This window comes from Myxine glutinosa, chromosome 4, assembly GCF_964187855.1.
Source record: "Myxine glutinosa chromosome 4, kmMyxGlut1.1, whole genome shotgun sequence".
NCBI classification, from domain to species: Eukaryota; Metazoa; Chordata; class Myxini; order Myxiniformes; family Myxinidae; genus Myxine; species Myxine glutinosa.
Window position 1 is genome coordinate 43,585,160 of NC_136264.1, and position 27,282 is coordinate 43,612,441.

Consider the following 27,282-nt stretch of genomic DNA (forward strand, 5'->3'; position numbering starts at 1 on the left):
TGTTTAAACCACGTTTTTCTCCTAACGTGGTTTAAACCGTGCTTTAATTATTATTTATTCAATAATTTTTTTGGTATTCTTTTATTTTCTTTCGGATTATACAAATCTATTTACTGTTCACTTCGTTTCTCCTTTGACGATATGGCTAATAGGAGTAGCCAAAGGTCTGCCGATCGTGTTACCGATGAGGGTTTATCGCGTAAGCACGGGCTGTGCCTTGTCCCGCCGGAGGGAGTTGAAATGGATGACATTTTGCTCGCGATTGGGGATTTGATCGACGTGAGTAATATTCGTGCCACGTCCCGTATGAATCACAAAATTGTGGTATTTTTCTCGCAAATAAGTCTGGCTGATATTGTTGTGCAGAACGGTTTGACCTTGGGAGACGATCTGTTTGTTCCTGTGTCGTCAATGGACACGCCGGCAGTTAAAGTCATTCTGAGCAATGTTCCGCCTTTTCTAGGTAACGAGGAAATCCTACACAAGCTAGGTGAGTTTGGTACTGTCGTCTCTCGAATCATTAGGGTTCCTCTACGTACGAGAAACGGCAGATTGAAGCACGTACAATCGTTTAGACGTTTTTGCTTTGTTGTACTAAAAGACTCAGCGAAACAGTTGAACACCTCTCACACTTTTAAAGTAGACGAGCATGAATATAGGATTTTCATGGCTACCTAGACCTTGATCTGCTACGGATGTGGAGCACATGGACACACTAAGCAGTATTGCCCAGATGCCAAGAAGACTTATGCTACAGCAGCAAACAGTATCTCAGACTATCCTGATGATTCTTGGCAAGATGGGCAAGGTGGTGATGAAACGGATGAGAGTAGGACTTCACCCCTTGCTCTTGTTGAAGAGAAACAAAGCACCAGTATTGGTTGTGATGATGGAACCATTGCATTGTACCTTGTGACAACGAGCAGTCTCGGGTGCTGAGTGACAATGGTTGTTGCTCACATCCGGTTGTAACGACCAAGGATGATGGTCGAAGCAGACCTATAATAGGCAACAGTGGTGGCACAGATGTGTCCCTGGAGATGCAACAGGAAGACTGCAGTGTTGATGATACAGAGGGTGTGCCAGTACCTGACACACTACAAAGGAGTTTCAACGTTGATGTGGTTAGGGAGCTGGATGAGGAAGCTCAAAGCCTCATTTCTGTGAGCGATCATCAGGAAGAAGAACAAATGGAAGTAACAAAGGAAAACGTCATCAGTTTCATAAACGAGACGTTTAGGCAACGCTATGTTGTAATCAAAGATAATTTTCCCGATGTGAAAACTTTCATCAGGGCTGCAAGACCCCTCCTGCAAAGAAATGACCCAAAGGAAATCTCGGAGGCCCAATTTCAGCGTCTTCGAAAAGCGGTTACAAAGGCAAATAAAGAATTGCAGGCGGAGGGTGAGTTACCTTTGTGGAATGGCAATGCGAGAGATATGTATTGCATCCCTGAATATCAATGGGGGTTGTACCCCCTTACGAAAAATTCAGACAATTCAGGCAATGGAGAGAGTGAAAGCCGACACATCTTGATATAAGAGACCCATGCTACGAACACCCTGGTTCCTGAATGGGGTAAACTTTATAGAGGGCAGTGGTGGTTGAGTGGTTTTACCACACCCAAAGCTGGTGTTGCCATCGCCTTGAGTGATAGAATCCCTGCTCGGAAGATTGTCTTTAAGGAAATGTATAAGGGACATCTGATAGCTGTGGAATTCTATTGCAACACACAAAAGATCATCATTGTGAACGTGTATGCACCGAGTGAACCCATGGAAAAAAGAGTGTTCTTTTCCACTCTGCATGACTTTGTAAAAGGACTAGATACAACTGCGTTCATCTGTATTGCTGGCGATTTTCAATTGCACTATCAATCCTTCCGTAGACAGGACCAGTCATGAACCCCATCCGGCTTCTACGAAGGTTTTGGAGAACATCATCAAGAAATATAATTTGAAAGATGTTTGGAGGTTGCAACATACAACTTCACGGTGCTATACGTGGTGCACTGGTGCAGATGCCATGATGGGAAGGATATCAATGGCAAGGCTAGACAGATTCTATGTGAATAAGCCAATGCTAAATGTGATGGCTACAACCCAGATACTCCCAACTGGTTTCACAGACCATTACCTGATTTCAATGGGTTTTAATTTGCCTGTGGCCTCAGGTGGTAGTGCGTTTTGGTCACTTAACACCCACCTGCTGAATGATATGAAATTCAAAGATGCTTTCCGAGCCGGGTGGGAAAGAATTCGGTCCTCCAAATTTGAGCATGCTAACCTTCGACTGTGGTGGGACCTCGCAAAGGGTCAGGTCAAATCGTTCTGTCAACAATATAGCCTTTATGCCACTAAATTGCAAAATCTCTCAATTGATTCATTGAAGGCTGAAATTGCAGCCTCGGAGGAAAACATTAATAGGGCTGGGAAAGACTACAGGTGACCGGCTGTTATGGACTAAAAAGGCAATCTTGACTGAATTGGTACGACAGCGGGCAATGGGCACCCTGGTACGCATGAGAATGAGTTATTTAACGTTGGATATGCCAAATAAGGACTTTTTTAGTTTGGAGAACTCTGTCAAAAAATCACACCAGATTCACAGGCTAGGTGCTGCTAATGGGTCAATAGTGACCTCCCAACAGGAGATCAAGTCTGTTTTGAAGGGTTTTTATACAAACTTGTACTCCCCCCCCCAGAGCATAAGTAATGAGACCTTGCAGGAGCTGACTATTGGGCTTCCGAGACTTGAGGAGGACCAGCAACGCACACTGAACATGTCGGTTTCCGCTGCTGAGCTTGAGACTGCTTTGTGGAGCTTGAAGGATGGTAAAGCCTCTGGGATTGATGGGTGCCCGGAGAGTTCTATTCGACTTTTTGGAACCTTGTGGGACCTGACCTGCTTGAGGTATTTGATGAATGCCTTCATGTTGGAGAGCTTCCCCTGTCCTGGAGAAGAGCAGTCATGTGCCTGTTGCCAAAGGCAGGGGACACTCAACTACTCGAGAACTGGCGGCCTGTCTCATTGCTGTGCGCAGATTACAAGATTTTGTCGAAGCTTTTAGCAAACCGTTTGGGAACTGTTATCAGCTCTATTGTGCACCCTGACCAGACCTACTGTGTACCAGGAAGGTCAATTTATGATGATATATTTTGGATAAGGCCGAGAAAAATATATTTCCGGTCTCTGGTCAGCGCGCGCATCGATTTTGACCCTGCGCGTCAACAAATATTTTTTTTTTTCAAATTTCCAACGGTACCTACAACAATGCGTGCCTGTTATTGCCGGGCCGACGCGCTATCTCGGGAAATACGGGTATGTGAGGGTCGCCATTGGTATCTACGTTCGCGCACGGTTCTCCCCTACAAAACTGTGTTTAGTTTATCCAAATCCAACCAGCCGTTCAAAAGATATCAGTAGTTTTGTGTGCCGTGCCGTCATGAATCCAACCGGCTGGATATTGTCATTTATTGAAACGAAGACGTTCTTTGTCGGGTTTGTGTGAAGCAACCAGAAGGCCTAGAGAGCTGCGGCTGGTCTCGTTAGTTAGGCCTGGATCCTATCTAATTTGTCATGAAGTTGTAGGTGTCTGTGATAATCTGGTGGACTGGGAGAAGAGATCGTGGGAGACCATCGGCCTGTTAGACCACTTGCACATGCACAGTGTTGACGCGATCGACGCATTGGAATGTTTGACGGTACAGCGAGGCGATCTCGAGAACGAAATGTCAGTCTATAATATGCTTGAAGAACTTAATGATTTTCAGAATAAATACGTTTTAAAATAACTTAATCTTGTGTTCATTATTTACAAAAATGCCTACCTGTCCCATTGGCTTTCTTTAATTTCTCTCTAGACGGCACCACGGCAGATGAGGAGGACCGCAAGGCATGAGGACACAAAAAACACCTTTATATGTGCAATCCATGCTTTTCAAAAAAAAAACAAAAAAAAAAAACGGCATCGCCGTATCAATTCTGGAACTTTGGTCTGCCCAGAGACCAGCAATATATATTTTTCGGCCTAAGGGATATTATTTCTTGTAATAAGTACTTGTGTGCCAGTTTTGGGGTGTTGTTTCTTGACCAAACAAAGGCTTTTGATCGAGTTGATCACACATATTTGTTTTTTGTTCTGGAGCAGATGGGTTTTGGCGAAACTTTCATTTCCTATGTCAAGCTGTTATACACTAATACCTTCTGCATGATGAAAGTAGACAACAGTTTATTTTCCCCCTTTCCTTTCCGACGAGGTATCAGTCAAGGTTGTCCCCTTTCTGGACTTCTGTATATAATTGCCCTTGAACCACTCTTAGCATCCATCAGGCAGCGAATAACTCAGGATGTGGGAGCCGTAGTTGGTTCAAGATTTGTGGTCACAGCTTGTGCTGATGATGTTTGCGTTCTGATTAAAGGCATCAAGTAGTGTTGCTGCAGTACAGCGTTGCCTTAAAGATTACTCTGCGGCCTCTTCCGGTGAAGTAAATTGGAGCAAGAGTGCAGCCTTATGGTGCGGTTCAGATCACCTTTCTTTAACACTGCCACCGTCACTTCCACATAATTTAGAGTGGAAAACAGATGTGGTAAAATATCTTGGTGTATATCTCGGTAACCAGGAAGTAGAGATGAAGAACTGGGAAGGAATGATTGAACAAATTACACACCGATTGAAACGATGGGAAGGACTGCTGCGTTCTCTTTCTTATAAAGGCCGCACTTGTCATCAATAACTTGATAGCAGCAAGATTATGGCATAAACTAATTGCCTTGCAGCCACCCAAGGAGTTGATTCAGGCCATCCAGCGGGTCTTGATAAATTTGTTTTGGAATGGATACCACTGGCTTCGGCCTCACATACTGTACCATCCTCGGAAGGAGGGTGGACATGGAATTGTGGATGTGTCCGTTCGGCTTATGGCTTTTCGCCTACAGTCTGTGCAATGTCTATTGTATGCTGAAGAACTGCCCTGGCGCACCTTTGCACTTTTTTTTGCTGCAACAAGCGGGAGGCCTGCGTTATGATCGGCACCTGTTCTTGGTGAACCTTGACCGTTTCAGTTTAGTTTCAATCCCAATTTTTTATCAGGGTTTGCTGAAAGTTTGGAAAGGCTTTGGGGTTCATCGTTGCCTTGAGGCTTATAATTGCCGGATGTTTATCCAAGAATCTATTTTCTATAACGGGTTTTTTCCATGCATTCCTCACAGTCCGACTTTGATTAGGAAATTTACTCAAGGAGGAGTTGGCAAAGTTTGGGACCTGAGGGATACATCTGGGGCAAAATGGATGTCTGCTGGCAGGGTGGCGATCATTCTTGTTTAAGATCTGTGCGTGTTGTCAGCCAAATTATACGCATCGTCAAGAGGAAGTTTAAGGAGTTAAATATTGGCTGGGAAGGTGTCAACAATGCCGAGGATTTTTGGCTGTCCTTCCCTGAAATCAAGGTGCTCCCAGCTCTCCAGTAAATGGTGAACTTGTCTCTCCTTTTCATTTGGCAACAAAGGTGGGTATTCACAAGCTCCTTCGAGAAAACCAAGCATCACCCTTCTCCGGAGTAACAAGAGCGGCCTTGTGGTCAGAAAGGTTAGGGCCAGGGTCTCCTGCCACGCCACTGTGGCCTAATATGTACAAACTACCTATTTATGGGTTCCTAGCAGATATCCAGTGGAGAATGCACATTGGGCTCTCCCTGCGAACATCTTTGTTCATCACCTTGATAGTTCAGTACCGGTAGCATGCCCCTTCTGTGAACAGGAGGATCTCTTTCATGCCTATGTGAAAGACTAATGCTTCTTTTCTCGATTCTCACACACCTTTTTGATCAGTTGTCTTTTCCTTTCACTTCACATTCTTTTATTTTTGGTGTATCTTTCAGACCCTCCTGCAAGGACTCTGGTATTCTCCTAATCTTCTTAGTCGCTATAGCAAAATATGCAATATATAAATCAAGGAAAATTAAAATTGATAATGGGCATGGGTTTGATGTTGTTCCTATGTTTAAAGGGCTGGTGTCGGCAAGAATAAGATTAGAGTTTGATTATTATGTGGCGAATGAAAATGTCAAACTCTTTGAGTGCAAATGGTGTATTAATGAAGCCTTATGTGTTGTGAATGAACTGAATTTGGTCTTTCTTTTCTAATAACTACATTAAGAACTGTGTTGTTTATTTTTCTATTTTCTCTCCTGTAAAACTTGACCTGGTTTTTTTTTTTGTGCAATAAATGGTTTTCTTTCTCTTTCTCTCTTTCTCTCTCTCTCTCTCTCTCTCTCTCTCTCTCTCTCTCTGATTTTGTGAAGGTGATGGTACACCATCCTGCATGTGAGGGATCTCTGGGTCGCTCCTGGGAGATCAATCAGCCCTCTCCGTGGTGTGGGCTTGTTCAAGAGAACTGTTCTCAGTAAAAAAAATAGATGCAAACTCGCAACCATTTGCTGCATAAATATAAGATGAAGAAAAAGTAGAAGAAGAAGAAGAAGAAGAAGAAGAAGAAGCAATTCTTAGTGATGGTGTTAATGGCAGTTCTCATTAAAATGTTTGGGTCCAATACTGACTTTTGTTGAATGTGATTCCAAATGTGAACTTTCACTTTGAACCCCTTTTTCTCCTAACATATCATGTTGGAAAGCCTTGTTTACTTCTGAGCGGCACAGAAATGAATCTTATATAAAAATTTAAAGTAAAAATTTAAAGTTTCTTACAACAAGGAGAATGTATTTCTTGTGATGTAAAGTCCATGCTTTTGTAACAGGGTTATATATATATATATTTAAAGTTTGCTGCTGTGAATGAAGTCTGCTTAAACTACTAACTCTGCTTTTTCAAAAAAAAAAAAAAAAACCTGTCGACTCTAGATCAAGTGCCAATTGTTGATCAAAATTTGCAATTGATTGCATTATGTTTATCGCTCCCTGCAGTTAAGGCTCAGTTATACAATTTAAGAGGATGTAATTATTTCTATAAAAATCATGATTAAAAAGTTTTTCCCACTCTTCTCTGAATAGTAATTGGGACATTCTAAAAGTTTGCTATTTTTGGAACTCACTGAATCTGTTCTTGTAAAGCATTGTGAGAAGATGTGTTCCGTTACTTCAAGCTGACACCAGTGACGAATTTCATTTCAAAGCTCAAGCAAAAGTTATATCCAATCAGTTGGACACGCTCAACGGTTCATGGATCGAGGTCGTTTCAGTGCAATTGTCTAGATTACCACGAAGTGGCAGCAACGGCTTGCTTGGGGCCTGCAAGCCATTTTGCACTAATGCATTAAATTACTTATTCTTTTTAGTAATTGTTAAGAAACCATGGTACTGTTCAGTCTCTCGGTCGAGCGCTCGTGAAAGGATGCTTGAGCCTTTGTACATAAATTGTGCGCCAGAAAAAGCCTTTTCCCCAAGGCCAAAGGGGGCACCTTGGGTGGTGTTGATCTGTCTCATGGCCTCACACACAGCTGCCCGTCATTACCACCTCTGAAAAGACGCAAAGCAGGCGAGAGGCTTCGTTTGCAAACAACAGCTGAAAATCGGCACACAAAGTGTGTCAGTAGGGAAATCAACATGGCTGGAGCGATGCTTCGGGCCTAGTGGGATGACAAGCCAAGGATGGACTTGCATGGTGAATGCAGGACCAGGAGATGAAGGATGCATGGCAGAAAGGCACTGGATTTTGAGAAACAAAAGAAAGAATGAGTAATGAGTAGGAATGCCTCAGAGAGTGAGCATGACTTGTACGTCAGATAAAGACACGAGGGCTAAAGGGGCAGAATAGATGGCATGAACTGATTTTTGTGAAGCCATTGTGTCCCTTAAGCCTACACTTTATCATGTTTTACAAAAACACCATGATGTGCCATGTTTGTCTGGATCAAAGGACCACAGTGTATTTGTTCAAAAGGAACATACATAATTGTAGTGAGGTCCAGACACCCAGATTGCAGTTGGTAAGAAGTCGCTCATGACAATGGTCATCAATATTTCGGAGAATTTGTTTATGTAATGCCATTTGATTCCTGCCATTCCTTTACCATGATTGAATGTCCTGATCAGTACAGGAGTTCAAAAAAGTAAATATTCTGCAAGTTCACCGTACATTGTATATGATGCAAGACTATCTCATATGTTATAATCTTCTATTGAAAATTGCCGTTCATTCATAAATTTTCATGAGACCAATACAGCAGAGATTACAGGTAAGGAAGGCTCAAAATTGGGATGATGTGGTCAACCATATATGAGCAAGGTGAGTATTATGTCAATAACAAGTGAAAAGTCCATCAAAATGATGGGTTGGAACAGTTTATTTGACGGTGCAGCCTCGTGAGCGTGCCAAGGTCTGAAGCCTTGGCCTAGTGTCAGGTGTGCGTATATCTTTATTTATTTGACATCCTCAGGATGTAAATGAACACTCCTTTTACTCTGCTCGCGTTGTACATCATGTGCAGCAAGTTTCACCTCCCTGCACCTAATATTCATTGTTATTATTTAAAAAAAACGTTTCTGTACACTGCCCTTGAGGTTTGATTTGCAAACCACCATCTACAATTACAATATAAGAGACATAATTACTCTTTCATGAAAAACGTTTTTCGAGTTTGTTTTATCCTCAAAAATAGACCGTAGTGAACAAACATTCGTGTTAAAATATAGGCCTTTAAAACCTACCCTTATAAAGGGGGACAGACATCTGTACAAACACACAAACTGACATTGTGTTCTATATGGTAGATGTTAATGTCAAATGTGTTCCAGAAACTTCTTTCTAAGATCTACAAGTCCACACAAAAGTGTAACATAGATGAAAACGAATTCAGGCAACAGTAGCTTAATGCAAACTGAATGCCCAAAGAGATTGTAGTTAAAACTCAGTCTCACTATTACCTTCAGGACAATTCACAGAAATTGATAGAGTCACGCTCGCAGCAACAGCAGCAGCAGCTTATTTCATGTTTTCCGAGGACTATTTATCAGCCACTCGAGCAGCTGTTCATTTCTTATTGCAGAACGTCTCTCTGGAAGCCAAATCACTCTCTTTTAAATGCACGAGAGGAAATTCTAAAACAGAGTACACAGGAAGGCATCACTGGTTGAGCACCTATTGCGCCTTTGTTCAAAAAATTATTACACAATGATCTACCCAGACTCCCAGAGGACCTTGCTCATAAATAATTTCCAGGACAACTATATTGGAAGACATCAATAGATTCCTACATGAACTACAAGAACATTAGTATAAAGGAAATTAGACAAATCAACACTGTGTGGGATTTGAACCCATAATCACAGCAGCATGAGCTAATGCTCAGCTGGGAACACAAAACAGGCCGATCAATCTTCATTAAGATCCAACCCAAACTTTGTTGGACCAGGCTAAGAACCAATGTCTTTTTAACCCCCCAAAAAACTCCAGTAATGTGTGTGGTCTTAGGGTGAACCTTTAATGACATAGGCAATGAAAACAATAAAATAACTTTGTTGACCAAGTAAACCATCACAAACTACCCCCATTACCCCCTTGACCACCCTTCCACACACACAAGCCACCTCTTTCCAAATTTCAAGTTTTTTATTTTTATTTTTATTCCAGACACTTTCACATTGCAACCAGATCAGTGGTCTCGCATCTCGCTCTTCTTCCGCTTCCTTTCTAGTCCTGCACCCTCTTTCCTTTCCCTGCCCCGTCACATCCAGGTATCTGCAGGGGGCACTCGGTCCACCAGCAACCCCCTTCTGGTGAAACTCCAAAAATCCAGAATCAATGCTCACCTTCACTCATTTGTTCCTCTTCTCTCCCTCTATTTTGTCCCTCAGCCCTGCTGTTTGTGGGTTTCCCTCTCTTTTTCTACAGTAGCCTACCAATTGTTCTGTAGCGTCCTGATCAGTTCTGTGTTGTCCTTCTTTCACAAGACTTGACTTTATATACAAAAATATAAAATGCGCAATCCAAAGCATTGCCCATGGTGTAAGCATTGCTCGCCTTCCACTTGATTCCTCTTCATCCTTTATGGTGATTAAAGCTGTCACCATGCAAGCAGTCTAAAAGTTAACCGCCCCACACATTATTACAGACGACACCTTCTGAAAGGTCACAAGGCCCATCCACTCAAATCAACTTTCTCAGCAAGATCTCTGCAAACGGATCATCTTCTTCATTTAATTCAATGAGCCGGACAACTTTCCTTCAAACCTCATGCTCCTCTCCACTGCTAGTATTGCTTCCTTCTGTCATATTTCAGTTGAAAATCTCCATTCTCGTCTTGCCTGTTATTGGAGAAGTGTGTCAATGCTGAAAAGCAACATGCTTGGGCCTACGACACGATTTTAGAGCCAGTTCAAGCATTACTTCTGCTTTATACAGCAGCTGTTCCTCAAACTTTAATATAACTTTTCTCCAATGTGTCAGTTTCTCCAACTCACTTTAGTCTTGGCTGCCCTTGTACAAAAAGCCATAATAAGAGACAATTGCTAACAAATAAATTGCTCTGACAATCCCAATGAGCAACAAGTGCTCTTGGCACTCAAAATGTGAGCGAGTTGCTCCTAAATGTCAATTCATTTCTTTGTGCTCATTCTATATGACTTGGTGGAAAATTTAAAAGTAATTCCCAGATGTGAGCTGTATTCTACACTCAAGCGCACAGAGAGTAGATCCGCCATGAAGATTTCATGAGACAAAGCCAAGTGCATGAACTCAACTCGGTTTTCATTCAAAATTCTCAAGTCCTCACCTTATTTGTTTCATTTCTGCTATCTGGACAATATCAATATTCAACCTGAGGAAGAGAACTTCCTGGATGGTAATGACATCACATTTGTCACTGGTTCTGCTGTGTCGCTCTGACACTCATATTTTCCATGGAATTGGCAGATCCCAGGGGTGAATCTGAAGTGATCGCTTTTTCACATGTATTAACGTGTATATAACAGAAGATGTGGTCTCGGAATGTGGGATCACCCAATGTTCCTCAGACCACAGCTGATGTTAACCGCAGCGTTCAACATGAAACTGATTTGTACCATTCAGTTTGTTCCCATGGTGGATACCTGATTAACGAATTACTGGGATTATTGATTTGTCATCACAGATGCTTCTTTTTTCCTAACTATTCATGAACCAAGAAGTAGAATGGTATGCCACATATGAGATAATGCAAAATCCTTACCATTCTGTTTGAATTTTTAAAAATACTTGAGCTAAGGCTTGTAATAGAGCTAATATAGCTAAAACAAACACAAACACACACACACACACACACACACACACACACACACACACACACACACACACACACCTCGTTTTTTTCATTTCTGTTCCTCACAATTCTATCCCTCTCTTTCATTCACAGACAGACTTTATGGTGATTGATTTATTATTGACTACAATAATAGTCAATCTATTATTATTAGTCAATCTATTATTATATAATAGATTGATTATTATTATCGATTATTATTTATATATATAATATAATAATATAATAATATAATAATAATATATATTAATTAATATAATAATAATATATATATAATAATAATATATAATAATATATAATAATAATATAATTATATAATAATATATAATAATATATAATTAATATAATAATAATATATATATAATTATTATTATAATATTGATTATTAATAAATCTATTATTAGTCAATGTATTATTGACTATTATGGTGATTCATTATTGACTTTATGATTGTGACCTACACACACACACACACACACACACACACACACACACACACACTTAACACAGTGACAGAGATTGGGTGAAGTGCCGTCACTAACGTCACTTCTCGGGATACTCTGGGTAGTGGGTATCAGCGACGTCATAACAATGGCACTGCCTTTCTCACCGTACTAAGTGGGGCATTTCCTCGGGAGGAATTTCCTCCTCCCCATGGATGCCAACCAATGGGGATTGTCAGTGCTCTATCTTTTTCAAGCAAGGAAGCAGCACGTACCATTTTAAAAGTCTTTGGTATGACTTGAACCGGTCCAAACCGGATGGGTGTTTTTTAGGAGACACCATTTCCTTACTGGATAGCCGTTGGCTCCCTATGGGAGCTCATCCACCCTTTGCCAGGTGTTGTTTTTGATTCTGGCAGCGTGTCACAGTCACCCTTCCCACTAGCAAAGCCAGTGAGGGGTGTCGGTTTAGTCACCATGTGGCAGGTAGCACTGGGTGACATGTTACCAGTGGCAGTCCCAAAAGACTGACCTACCAAAAATTTGGCACTCAGTCTGTGTTTTCAAGACTCAAGAACATGCTTTTATACCATAGGAAATTCTCCAGGGTATATAATAGGCATCAAATGCGTTGGAGAAAAAAAATCTTTGTTATTAGTGATTCACATATTCAAGATGATGAAGGCAAATGTTCGGCTGATTGTTCGGAAATGTTCGGCTGATTGTTCGGAAATGTTCGGCTGATTGTTCGGAAATGTTCGGCTGATTGTTCGGAAATGTTCGGCTGATTGTTCGGAAATGTTCGGCTGATTGTTCGGAAATGTTCGGCTGATTGTTCGGAAATGTTCGGCTGATTGTTCGGAAATGTTCGGCTGATTGTTCGGAAATGTTCGGCTTTTCATTCAATTGGATTTATATGATGACAATAATTAAAAGAAGAAGACGTCATGCAGAGCACAGTACTTGCAAATTCCACCCCTCATCAAAATAAAAAGTTGCCATGGATATTGGATACATCAAATTATCCATTTCATTAAAAATAAAATTGACAATCTTAATCAAAGGTCGGGTCAATCGGACTAAAATTTATGATTTTTCAGATTACATTTGATAATACTACAAGTTTGACCTTGAATTTACCTTTGACCTTTTGATCTCAAAAATAGTTGGTTTCCCAATTCAGTGATGCATTATGCAATTGCTGTTTCATTTCCAAGTTAACATGATGAAAATGGACAATTGTTCAAACGAAAATTAATGATTTTAGAAGTTTCATCTTGAGTTGACCTTTTGACCCCAATAATAGTTGGTTTTCCAATTCAGCGATGTAGTATGTAATTGCTGTTTAATTTTCAGGTTAATTGGATGACAAATTACGATTTTAGAAAGTTGACCTTAAGATGACCTTTGACCTCAAAATCAATAGCCTTCTTCCTCATTACCAACTCTACCATCCGGTGAGGTTTCGGGAAGATTGGTTTAAAATTGTGACCTGTAGTCGATTGACAGACAGAATAACACACAAAACCAACCCATATACTTGAAAAATCATCGATTTTGCAAGTAATAAATGCTGAGTTTTGAGGAAAAGTTTTTTCATTAGAGAATTTAATATCAAGTGTATGAGAGTGTTCTTTTTCTATATTTAGAATTTATGACAAAAAGAAACATGCACAAAAAATGTTTCCCTCCCTCTGCTCGACAAAATAATGTTTCAATGCAATGTAAATTTTTTGTTCTCTGCCCCCCCTGTGCGCTCTCTGAGTTTTGAGCAAAAGTTTTTTCATTAGAGAATTTAATTTCAAGTGTATGAGAGTGTTCTTTTTCTATATTTAGAATTTATGACAAAAAGAAACATGCACAAAAAATGTTTCCCTCCCTCTGCTCGACAAAATAATGTTTCAATGCAATGTAAATTTTTTGTTCTCTGCCCCCCCTGTGCGCTCTCTGAGTTTTGAGCAAAAGTTTTTTCATTAGAGAATTTAATTTCAAGTGTATGAGAGTGTTCTTTTTCTATATTTAGAATTTATGACAAAAAGAAACATGCACAAAAAATGTTTCCCTCCCTCTGCTCGACAAAATAATGTTTCAATGCAATGTAAATTTTTTGTTCTCTGCCCCCCCTGTGCGCTCTCTGAGTTTTGAGCAAAAGTTTTTTCATTAGAGAATTTAATTTCGTGTATGAGAGTGTTCTTTTTCTATATTTAGAATTTATGACAAAAAGAAACATGCACAAAAAATGTTTCCCTCCCTCTGCTCGACAAAATAATGTTTCAATGCAATGTAAAATTTTTGCGCTCTGCCCCCCCCCCCCCCCCTGTGCGCTCTCTGGGTTTTGAGCAAAAGTTTTTTCATTAGAGAATTTAATTTCAAGTGTATGAGAGTGTTCTTTTTTCTATATTTAGAATTTATGACAAAAAGAAACATGCACAAAAAATGTTTCCCTCCCTCTGCTCGACAAAATAATGTTTCAATGCAATGTAAATTTTTTGCGCTCTGCCCCACCCCCCATGCTAAAATCATGGATCTGCGCCGAGATCCTCTGTCTTCTCTTCCATTCAGATCCTTTCTACAGGTGAACAATAATTTACCCAGAAGATAAAACATAATCTCTATTTCATGAAAAAACAATTATGTAAAGAATGATCTATAAAACTACGTGCCGTTTAGTTTTCTCCAAATTATAAGGAAATAATGGAACCATCAAACATTTATAGCAGACGACGTAAGATAACAATGATTTAGAACGAAAGTCAAGATCAAATGATATATGGTTAATTGAATTTACTATCACGGATAAGATCTTATTTGGTCCAATTTGATTAACCATTACCTTCACAAAGCTGAATCTGATTTATGATCAACGCCCTGGCATGGCATTCGTTAGGGCTTCTGGGCTTCAGTATCAGCTACAATTGGACTTCATGAGACTATATCTAAGGCCCTGTAAGTACACCATGCATATTCTATATAAAAGAGCCAAATTGAGTTAAACTGCATGAAAGTAATCTTTCAAAGTTGATACACCTTCACTATAAACGGCGGATATCACCATGTTTGATGATCATACCCATCGTTGTCCCATGGAAGTTGAATGGGATTCTAAAAGGATTCCCATGGGAGTTGATTCTTAACTTTGAACCAATTTGTCTCAGAACTTATATCATGTTGGAGAGGCCAGTTTACTTCTTCGCAGCTCATTTCTAAGCTTAATGCTTCCAAATTGCTAGATGCCATTTGAGTCTAATCAGCCAGGCCATCCTTTCTTCATGGTGCATCACTTCCTATTGTAGGCCAAAGATCCCACATTGGGTGAGTCGAAATCCTAGGTGCAAGACTTGCTGTTCACTCACCATTGAGAGTTTGATTGTTGGTGTTGTTGTACAATATTGAGCAATATCTACTCTGGACAGTTCTCTTGAACAAGCCTCCGGCATCCAGACAGCCGATTGATCTCCCAGTTGCAACCCAGAGATCCCCCGCATCTAGGATGGGGCACCCTAACCTTCAGGAAGTCAGGGCCATGGCAGTCAGAGAGAGCGAGAGAGCGAGAGAGCGAGAGCGAGAGAGAGAGCGAGAGAGAGAGAGAGAGAGAGAGAACGAGAGAGAGAGAGAGAGAGGGAGAGAGAGACAAGAGGGTAAGGTAGGTCCCTGGGAGCCGATCGGCACTCTGACCTGACCACGCGGAAGAATAGGGAAGATTTGGTCCCAGAATAGCGTTGGGGGGTACAACCACCACGAAGAGGCATCCCCGATAGTTGTAGTGTTTGTTGAAGCATATTTCTGTTTTCAACTGTTTGATGATGGGTCCCAAAGCTGAAGCAATGTCTGTCCACCCTCCATCCCCTCGGAGATCAACATGCTTGTTGATTATTGGCTCTCCTGTCCACTTAGCTCAACTCAAATCATTCTCCTCTCACTCGTGAAAAAGAGAACACCACACATGACGTGTCCCTAGCTGTTTCAATACACTTCTCACGATGTGTTCCCCCACCCCCTCCCCCAATTTGTTTGTTTATCTCTTTCTTATTGTTTCCTCTACCATTCCGTAACAATGTAAACATCTCCCCTCTTTCTTGTACAATTTTCCTATGATGAAACAGATACCATAGAAAACCATGGCATTCTCCATGACAAAGTAATCTCTTTAATATTCCAAGTCTGAACACATCTTTTCTGTTTTTATTTCAGCTTCCCTTTAACTCTCTCTCTCCATTCTCCAAAGTAAACTGCATCTGTTTAGAATGACAACTACGATGATGCATTTCTACGCTTTCTTTTCTTTCTAATGCACTTTGTATCCCCTGAGCAGTTTCTTTTTATTTTCTAAAGACTTTCTTCCTCCTCTTTTACTTCACACTTATATCTGCAGCTCCTCCTGAACAAATTTTGCTACTTTATATCCCATTTGAATCTGATTTCACTCCCTCACTATTCAATTCAATTCAATAATTCAATTCTTGAATGGGGCGGAGGGGAGGGGGGCAGAGGGGAGGGCGTTTAGACCCTTTTAGTTAAATTGAAGCGAGTGGTGTAATGTAACAGGGTGTTGAGGAGCCAGACAGCCTGGGGGAAGAAGCTGTTACAGAGTCTGGCAGATCTGGCCCGGATGCTGCGGTACCTTTCCCCAGAAGGCAGGAGGGCAAAAAGTCCATAGGACAGGTGGAAACGGTCGTCAGCTATGCTGGCGGCCTTGCGTGTGCAGCGTTTGTAATAGATATCCTGCATGGAGGGAAGAGAGACCCCAATGATGTTTTCAGCTGTCTTCACTATCCGCTGCAGTCTGGCGGTCCGAGACATTGCAATTCCCGTACCAGGTAATGATACAGCTGGTCAGGACACTCTCAATGGTTCTCCTGTAGAATAAGGTGAGGATGGATGGGGGAAGGCTTGCCTTCCTCATGCGTCGCAGGAAATGGAGACGCTGCTGTACGCTCTTGGCTAGGGAAGTGGTGTTGAAAGACCATTTGAGGTCATTTGTGATGTGCACACCAATAAACTTGGTGCTCGTAACTGTCTCCATGGTGGAACCGTTGATGTACAGTGGGGAGTGGTCTGCGTGGGCCTTCCTGAAATCCAGTCATCTCTTTTGTTTTATCCACATTAAGAGACAGATTATATTGTTACTACACCAGACTGCTAGCCGCTCCACCTCCTCTCTGTATGCTGACTCATCATTGTTGCTGATGAGACCCACCACTGTCGTGTCGTCAGCAAACTTGATGATATGATTTGAACTGTCCTTGGCAGAACAGTCATGAGTCAGCAATGTGAACAGTAGTGGACTGAGCACACAGCCCTGGGGGGCACCGGTGCTCAGTGTGGTGATGCCGGAGATGTTATTTCCGATCGGACTGTCTGAGGTCTCTCGGTCAGGAAGTCCAGGATCCAATTACAGATAGAGGTGTTCAAGCCCAACTTCCCTATCAACTTCTGGGGGATAATTGTGTTAAATGCTGAACTGAAATCAATAAACAGGGTGACAGGGCCAGATGAAAGGCAGAGGATATGGCAATATGGCATCCTCAGTAGACCGGTTAGGACGATATGCAAACTGGAGGGGGTCAAGTGAGTTGGGGAGTCTGGTTTTCATGTGGCCCATGACTAGCCTCTCGAGGCACTTTATAATAATTGATGCGAGTGCCACAGGGCGATAGTCATTAAGGCAGGACACTGTTGACTTCTTTGGCACTGGTATGATGGTGGTGGCCTTAAGGCATGCTGGGACAACCAACTGGCTCAGGGAGATGGTAAAGATGTCTGTGAGGACGTCTGCTAGCTGGTCTGCACATTCCCTGAGCACACGACCAGGTATACTGTCAGGTCCAGTAGCCTTGCGTGGATTGACTCTAGATAGGGTTCTCCTAACGTCAGCTGTGGACAGACAGAGTACCTGATCATCGGGAGGAGGGGTGGTCTTCCTCACGGGCATGTCATTCAGCGCATCAAACCGTGCATAGAAGTCATTCAGCACATCCGGGAGGGAGGCATCACTCTCGCAGACATGTGGTGTGGTCTTGTAATCGGTAATGGCCTGAATGCCCAAGCACATGCGCCGCATGCCTCTGTTGTCTCAGTAATAGCAATGGATTTTCGTGCATACATGCACTTTGCCTCCCTAATGGCACGGGACAGGTTGGCCAGCGCTGTTCTGAGGGCTGCCTTGTCACCTGATTTGAAGGCAGCATCACGGGTTTTCAGCAGCGCACGGACCTCTGTAATCATCCATGGCTTCTGGTTGGCTCGTGTAATGATGGACTTGGAGACAGTGACGTCATCAATGCACTTACTGATATAACCAGTCACAGATACCGCATACTCCTCCAAGTTAGTGAGATGACCATAGGTAACAGCCTCCTTGAACATACTCCAATCTGTGTGGTCGAAACAGACCTGTAATGCTGAGGTAGCTCCTACTGGCCACACTCTAATCTGTTTCAGAACCGGCTTGGTACGTCTAAGCAATGGTCTGTACGCTGGGATTAGATCCTCACCTTTTGGTCACTACCCACCAATCTACACAACTCATCCACAAATGGTCCTGTACACTTCTTTCTTCAATTTCTCATTAATTGCAAAGTTTTCTCCAAATTAATTCATGAATGTAAGCCCAATTTTTACCCTCGCCAGAGGAGAGGGTATTGCATTTGAGTCCGTTTGTTTGTTTGATTGTTTGTTTGTCCACACAGAATAAATATGATTTTCTCTGCAACCGTTGGTCCGATTGTTAGGAAATTTTCACCACAGGTGCAGCTCCACCTGATGAATTTTTAAATTATAACTATGACATCACAGGTCATGTATGGCCGCCATCTTGGAAAAAACGAAAAACTTTGCACCTCTATATCTTCTGAAAGCGCTGCATAGAAAAAATTGAGACATGGCTCATTGTAAAGAACTCTCCATGGGGAATAAAAGATGTTAATGATGATGCCATAGGTGCCTCCATTATGATGTCATAATTCGACAAGTACAAAACGTCATCCAATCAAGACGAAATTTATTGAGCATCACCGAGGGATAAATTGGTGGAGAAAAAAAACGACGTCATCGGTCACGTGGTTCGGCTGCCATATTTATTTTAACACAAAAGCCTTTAAAAAAAACCCACTGAAAACACGTCCTGGCAAGGGTCTGCAATCTCTGATTGCTCTTTCTTGTTTTCTCTGTTTATTGCAGCTAGTGTCCAAGATTGAGAATATGTCACCAGATAATTATTTTTATGAAGATGGTTTGAGCTATACCTATAACGGCAAAAAATAAAAAAAATAAAAACTGTATCTTTCTCTGTTTCTCTCTCTCTATTTCTTTGTCTGTCTGTGTCTCTGTTTCTTTGTCTGTCTGTCCGTCTGTCTGTCTTTGTCTCTCTCTCTCTCTCTCTCTCTCTCTCTCTCTCTCTCTCTCTCTCTCTCTCTCTCTCTCTCTCTCTCTCACACCTGTTTCTATGTGTTATATGGACAACCACGTCTTTTAAATTACAAACTCCAAATTTGCGGTACAAATACAACATTGTATGGGAGTAACATAGGCTATGTGTCCGCGGCCTAATGCGGGTGTGTTGGAGGGGCTGGGGTGTAGGGGTGGCACACATTCTCTATGTAAATGTGTACCATGTAACGCCACCTGGTGGTGGTGGTGGCAGAGGGTATTACAATTCGCTTTTTTACCTGGGCAACCCTGAGGTTACAGCACTCTTCACGTGGATACATTTATTTTGGCAAACAGGATGATTAATTGGTCTATCAGCGAAGCGCCGGTTAGGCTCAGCTCGTTACTAATTATAGGAAATCCAGTGACGACTGGGCATCCTCCGTCATACAAAATCCTTCCTTCGCACATCTGAACTCTTATTGACCAAGAAGGTCTTCATGCGCAGCTTGATGGAATACTGCTCCAAGTGCTCCATCCTCTGAGCTGGCACACCTGCCTCACACATTCTCAGCTTGTTTCCATGGAAACCAAGCTTTCAAGATTATTGGAATCTTCTGCAATGAAGCTGAGTCCATGGGTTTACTATCACTTTACTATTGGAGACAGGTCGGTGGTCTCTCTGTCTTCTTCAACTTCCTTTATGGTCTTGCACTCTATGCTCTTTCTGCACTTTGCCCACTCTCCCCTACCACCCAGGTTTCTTCAGGCCACACACATTCCACCATCAAATCTCTTCTGGTGAAACACCCAAAATCCAGATTCACAGCTCACTCACCTCCAATCATTTGTTGCAAACTCTCTTTTTCCCTGCCTGTGGAATCAACCTCAATCTACTCTCCAAATCTTCAAGACAGCTGTTCACCATCATCTCAGATTATCCCTCATCCAAAACCATTATATTTTCTACCTCCGTTAACACCCCAGCCCACTTCCTTCCTAATTTTCAGTTTTGCCTTCCAAGGAGTTTCCTTCTGTAGCCATCTTGACCACCCCATGCATCCACCCCTAACTCCTTTCCTCCCCACTTCCCTCATTTGTCCAAGTCTCCCTCTATTTTATCCTTCAACACTACTATTGGTGCCTCCCATGCTTTTCTACTGTTACTTTTGTTCTGATGTATCCTGATCTGTTCAGTGTTCGAGTTCTTGCTCGAGTATACAAAAAAAGATAGTGCTTTAACAGCCACAACTGCATGCACCTTCTTGTGGAGTCAGCCAAAGAGGAGGTTTGGCTCAAAATTTTCACGAACCGTATAGCCAGGCCAGACGTTCAACTGGCGCTGTAGTACAGCGGGTAAGCTAACCTATTGTGCATTGTTTTGATAAAAGCACCAATTTTGGCACAGAGGTAGACCAATATATTATGAACAAATTTGGATGTGGAGCCATCGCCCAACTGCCCCCTGGCGGCCGTGGCGGCCATTTTCCAAAATGGCCGCCAGCAGACACCCAAAAGACACACAGAAGTTAGATAAAGTTTGCTGCTGAAGGTTTTAGTGAATGTTTATTGAATGTTTTGAATCAAGACATGCCAGATAGCTCTTAGTCACATTTTGGGAGATGCTGCTGATATTAATTAACATATTTAGGCTAATTGCAGATGAAATGGCGACAAGGAAACCCATGATCAGGCATCAAATGCTGACATTCCTTGTGTACATTTCATTATCATGTTAATTAACACATAATCTGCTAAATGCAATATGCAGATAAGTTCACTGTTTTACAGTACCTGTGTACTGTCTGGAACAGTTCAGAATCTTCATCTTAAGTTTGCGAGTTCAGTTCTGAGAGCACTCCCCGTCGCAAGCACACAGTGGTGTGCATTCCAGACTGGCCTTCTTGCACTTGCACCTCTTGATGCAGCCCCTCTGGCATTTGCAGGAGACAAGCTCCCGGCAGACCTTGGATGCCTCGGGGAGCGTTGTCCAGAGAGGTTCGTACATGTCGCTGGTCTTGATCCAACCCCAGTCGGTTGGTGATGGCAATGTTGGTGCAGGAACCAGGGCCTGACCCCAGACATGTCCGCCCTGGTATATTGCTCGTCGGACGTGCTGCTTCAGGGCTGCACTTGTCGGCGGGATCAGCTGGACATTGCTCTTCTTTGCAAACAGTTTGCGGCATTCCTTGTCGATATCGGTTGCGGTGCTTGTTCTGTCGTAAAGCAGGATGACGAACCTCTCGATGGTGTGCATGGCATCTTCATCAATATGATCCGGCGCAGTGGAGAGGTCAGTGAGTGTCTGGGTCAGCTGAGGTAGAGCTGTCCACACTGCCCATGCTGTCCTCTTGCCATGTCCGGCGAAGCAGGAGACCGTGTCGCAGCCCGTCAAAGCATGAAACATCGGTAGTGCCTGTGCTTTCTCAGGGCCCAGAGCCCGCGCCATCTCATGGGCTGCCAAGAACCGGAAAGCCTTGCCCGTGCCGAAGGACACCCACACTTCGGCTTCCTCCTCCAGGGTGCGTGCCAGAGCCACTGCCAGGACAACAACATCAGTGTCCACTGTGCGGATGAGGATCTTCTTGTGGCCATTGTGAGCAGCGTGGGCGGCATGCAACATCATGCGGCTGTCGGCTTCTTCGTGGTTGCAAGGAGCCAGGTCTGCAGTATCTAGGAGCGGTGGCTTGCTCAAGACATCATCTCCTTCAGTGATGACCAGCTCCTTGTCTGCAAGCTGGAATGAGTCGTGGAGGACGCCAGAGAGGAAGCTGAACAGCTCAGTCTTGTTCTCGTCGAATCTGAGGAAGCTGGCCCAGTTCCCGGGGATCGTTGCACCACCCACCACCCGTCTTCTCACCCCTTTTCCGCGCTTGGCTCTTGCTGTACCCTTCAACGAGTCTGTATTGTAGCAGTTCCATACCAGGTACAGTCACGTGGCTTGATGGAGTTTTGAGAGTATGTCGGGCACAAAGACCTGCTGTGCATACTCGTTGAAGCTTTTTGCTGTAGCTGGCTTCAGCATCTGGATGATGACCGCTCCATCTAGCACAATGCAGCTGGTTGGAGGAACCTCAGACTTCGGCTGACTGAGGTCTACTAGACAAGCGAGAAGATCACTCTTGACACCCAGCCGGATGCTACCGCCAGCTGATAGTGCAGGGGGGCAGGCTTGGTTTTCATGTTGGAAGAATTCCTCTAGATTCCCATCCCGGTTCTGGCACCCGATATACAGACGAGAGAACAGGTCCACGTCATTCTTGAGGGATTTCATCTGCTGCTTGCCCTTTCCCGGAGGTTTTGAAGCAGGCTGACCGAAGATTTTCAGCTTGTTTCTGTGGATGGCATCTCATTGGTTTCGTTCTCTCCACCAGGCGTTCTCTGACGAAGTTGTCAAACTGCAGCTGACCCACTTCGTGTGCATGACGGAGGGCGTCTACAGCTCCAGGTGGCGCGATCTCCTAGGGATAAGTCTTCCTCGGCAGCCACATGGCGGCCATTTTGGAAAATGGCCGCCACGGCCGCCAGGGGGCAGTTGGGCGATGGCTCCACATCCAAATTTGTTCATAATATATTGGTCTACCTCTGTGCCAAAATTGGTGCTTTTATCAAAAAAATGCACAATAGGTTTGAATATCCTAGGTAAACCGCCTGGCTACTGATCCTGGCAGGAATTTGTAATTTGTTCAGTGTTCTGGCAACTCACCGACTCATCGCCTTGGACGTCCACCAGCTTTCTTTCATCCACTAGCCTTGGAATCTTTCACGTCCACCAGCTAATGCTAGCAGACAGGACACCCAGCATATTGCGATGCAACACCATGGCTGTGGAACAACAATCCGACAGCTTATAGTTGGGCCAGGAATCAAACCCAAGATTTCTGCACCATCCTTCTGGAGAGTTGTGCAGATAGTTATAACACTTACCATTTCAATTTAACAAGTATAATATACAAATTACAAAGCCTCGCTTTGTGCATTCTAAACATTATTACTTGCGAAAATCGAAGATTTTTCAAATACAGTATATTGGTTGGTCTTGTGATTTATTATGTTTGTCTGTCTGTATGTCAATTGCCTACTGGTCACAATTTTAAACCGATCTTCACAAAACCTCAGTAAATGGTAGAGTTGGTCATAAAGAAGAAGCCCAGTGATTTTGAGGTCAAAAGTCAAAGGACATCTTGAGATCAGATTTCTAAAATTATCATTTTTCATTCAATTGACTTGAAAGTTGAACAACCCTCGCCAGTGACCCAATATGCAAACCCTGCTCATATTGAGTCACTAAATTGAGAAAAACTATTTTTGAGGTCAATAGGTCAACTCAAGGTCAAACTTCTAAAATCATCAATTGTCATCTGAAAAATCGTCAATTTTCATCTGATTAACCCAAAAGTTAAAGAGCAATTGCAAAGTACATCATGAAATTGTAAAACCAACTATTTTGGTGTCAAAGGTCAATTTAGGATAATTCAAAGTCAAACAACTAAACCATCAATTTTCATCTGAAAAATTGTCCATTTTCATCCTATTCACTTGGACATTGAACAGCAATTGAATAGTGCATCATTTAATTCGGAAAGCAACTATTTCCGACGTCAAAAGGTCAAAGGTGAACTCAAGGTCAAACTTCTAAAATCATCAATTGTCATTTGAAAAATAGTCAATTTTCATCTGATTGACATGAAAATGAAACAGCAATTATAGTGCATCACTGAATTGGAAAAGCAACTATTTTGAGATCAAAAGATCAAAAGTCAACTCAAGGTCAAACACCTAAAATCATCAATTTCCATCTGAAAAATCGTCAATTTTCATGTAATTAACCCGAAAATTAAAGAGCAAATGCATAGTACATCATGAAATTGGAAAACTAACTATTTTGGAGTCAAAGGTTAATCAAAGTCAAACAACCAAAATCATCAATTTTCATTTGAAAATTTGTCCATTTTCATCCTATTAACTTGGAAATGAAACAGCAATTGTATGGTGCAATTGTATGCCCCTACACTCCTAAAGTCCCCCCTTTCCCCTCCCCTCCTAAACTCCCCCCTCACTCCTCCCCTTCAAAACTCCCCCCCCCCAATCCCTCCCATTCAAATCTCCTCCCATACCATTCCTCTCCAATTCTTCCTCTCCCCTCCTCCTCCTCCTCCTCAAAGCTGCCTCCTCCCCTTCTACTTTCCACTCCCCCCCCCCCCCCCCTCAAACAACTCCTCACTGTGCCTCATCCCTTCACCATCAAACCTTTCGTTCTCCTCATCCTTCTCTTTCTTGTAACTCTTCTGTAATCTCTGACACACTATCAACTGCTTTCGCTACCCCGCCCTCTCATCCTTCATCTTACCCTACCTCCCCCCTCCCCTGTCCTGTACCCGATGCTCCCCCTCTCTCTTCATTAACGGTATGGACCTCAAATATCCAGGGCCTTCGCTCAAACCTGACTGATCTCTCCATACAGGTTGATTCTGACAATCCAGACGTGATCTGCTTAACAGAAACTTTCCTCCTTCAAGATGTCTCTGATTCCTTAATATCTCTTCCTGGTTACTCCCTCCTCCGGTATGATAGACCTGATCCTCGTCCTGGTGGTGGGGTGGATATCTTTATCAAAAATTCTCTTCCTCACTCTCCTTGCACTGCCCTCTCTCCACCTCACCCCCAGGAGTACCTCTGGCTACGGCTTCCTCTCCGCTCCCACCTTTTGTTCATACGTGTTCTGTACCGTACTCCAAGCAGTGATGACTCCATTTACATTTCACTGTCTGACAACATGGACCAACTTCTATCCACTCATCCCAACTCTCTCTTCCTCATATGTGGCGACTTCAACTGTCATCATGCCAGCTGGCTGGGTGTGGTTTCATCTCTCACCAGCCATGGCACCTCAGCAAAGGACTTCTGCGACTCACTGGGATTGACACAATCTGTCAATTTCCTGACCCGGATCTCAGCCAATGGTGTATCGTATCTTCTAGACTTGGTTATGACAAACTTGCCTGCTAATGTCTGCTGCTCTTCTTCTGCCCAAATCGGTTCTTCTGATAATGTGCTTGTTAAAGTGGACATCTCTCTGGCCATTCTCAGAGAGCCTCCTCAGCATCGCCAAGTCTGGCATTTCACTCAGGCCGACTGGCACGGTCTTCAAGCAGACATCAATCATCTGGACTGGTCTCCCATCTCCACTGCCTCTGACATCAACTCATCCTGGGAATTCTTCCAAAGCAAACTGCTCTCTCTCATGCACAGATTTATCCCATCTCGTCTTCAGTTGTCTTACCCTTCCTCCCGTCCATGGTACACTGAATCTTGTGGTGAGGCAGTTGCCCTGAAACAACTTGCCTTTGCCTCTTGGAAGGCTAATCCAACTGAAGGCAATCTCAGTTCCTTCCACCAAGCTCGGAACAAGTGTGTGTCTACCCTCAGGAGTGCCAGGAAGCACTATCTCTCCACACTCAAGAATGAACTCTCAAACCTATCTCCTTCCTCCAAATCCTGGTGGCGTCTGGTCAAATCCGTTTCTGGTGTTTGTTCCCCCTCCATCCCCTCCCTTACCTCCAATGGCTACACAGTTGACACCGCACGTGACAAAGCCGAATGCCTCAACCCTGTGTTTGCCTCAAAATCTTGTGTCCCAAACCCATCTCTCTCTGTTCCCACCTTACCCAGTCGAACCCAACTGCTCCTGGACTCTGTGTCCTTCTCTCCTGACAAGGTGGAGGAGTTTTTGTCAAACTCCTCGAACCCAACAAGACTTCCGTTTCCGGTCTTGCTGACGACGGTTCGTTTTTTCGCAGGTCTCCATGCTCTCCATCGAAATCGAAGTTAAGTCATTGTTCCAATTTGTATTTTCGTTATAACTGTATTTCTTTTATGGTGTATGTACGTATATTGTCCCGTCAAAGATTTTCGGTGCAAATCTTTCATACCTGTATTGAAAATCGCGTTAATTCGTGTCGTCTCGAGGCCCTGTACAGTGTACACTGTACAACCTTGAGGCTTTGTTTTTCTCTCAGCGCCTGTCGTTTGTGATCCAATAACTTTCGTTCTCTGTTTTCGCAGTCTTTCCACCCCAAAGCCTACTTCCTTATGTAAATCTCAACTCAAAAAAACAAAAAAAAAAGACATTACCTTCTCTGTGCTCATTCGTTTATTCTTTCTTATTCGTTCGTTCGTTCTTCGACCACGTGTTTCTCCCCCATTTCCCCAGATAGATTGTCAAATTTCAATCCGTTATTTTATCGTCCATGTGATATTGTTTGATATTGTGATATTGTAGTTAGTTTTGGTTTGAATTTCCTGTAACTCGTATTTAATTAATCGTGTTCTGCTCCTCGTGTGTGGCCTTGTACTGTAGTTGTACCCCCGTCGGTGTTTTGTTAACTTAAGTGTGTTTTGCTTGGCTCTTGGTTTTTTCCCTTCTACCCCGAACATAACACTGTCTAACGTTCTAAATCCCCCCCCCCCCCCAAAAAAAAACAAAAAAAAAAACCAAAAACATTTATTTTATTTTCTCCACGTGTACTGTTGTCTCATCCTGTATTTTCTGTCCAGGTGTGCTGTTCGCCCCACCCCCATTATCTCCTTGCCATCCACCGTTTGCCCTGTTCACGTGACTCGTGGTGGTCCCTCTCGGCTCTCCCCCCGTTGGTATTTTTGTGCATATAAGATTGTTCATAGTTCTGTTTAAATATTTTTAAATATGTTTAACCTTTCCCCTTCTGTTTTTTATTCAGTGGTATATTACAACACGCTGTTTTTCTTCCTATTTAAAAGGCTTTTCTCAATTTCCTCTCCAACTCATTCCACTTCAAAAAAAAGAAATTCAATATCTTATACGTCTCCCTCACTACATGGTCTAAATTCACATTCATTCCATCCCTCCTCCATCATCCTGAACCGGATTGCTAACTTGAAAATCACAACAAACCCAATTTGTTATCAATGTTCGTCTTTCATTAATCATCCACTTTCTAAACTCCCCTCTTGCCCCTCCCATCCAAATCCCCCCCTTGCACCTACACTCCGAAACTTCCCCCTTGCCCCTCCACTCTTAAACTCCCCCCCCTTGCCCCTCCACTCCTGAACTCCCCCCTTGCCCTTCCCCTCCTAAACTTCCCCTTTGCCCCTCCCCTCCTAATCCCCCCTTGCCCCTCCACTCCTGATCTCCCCCCTTTCCCCTTCCCTCCAAAACTCCCCCCTTGCCCCTCCCCTCCT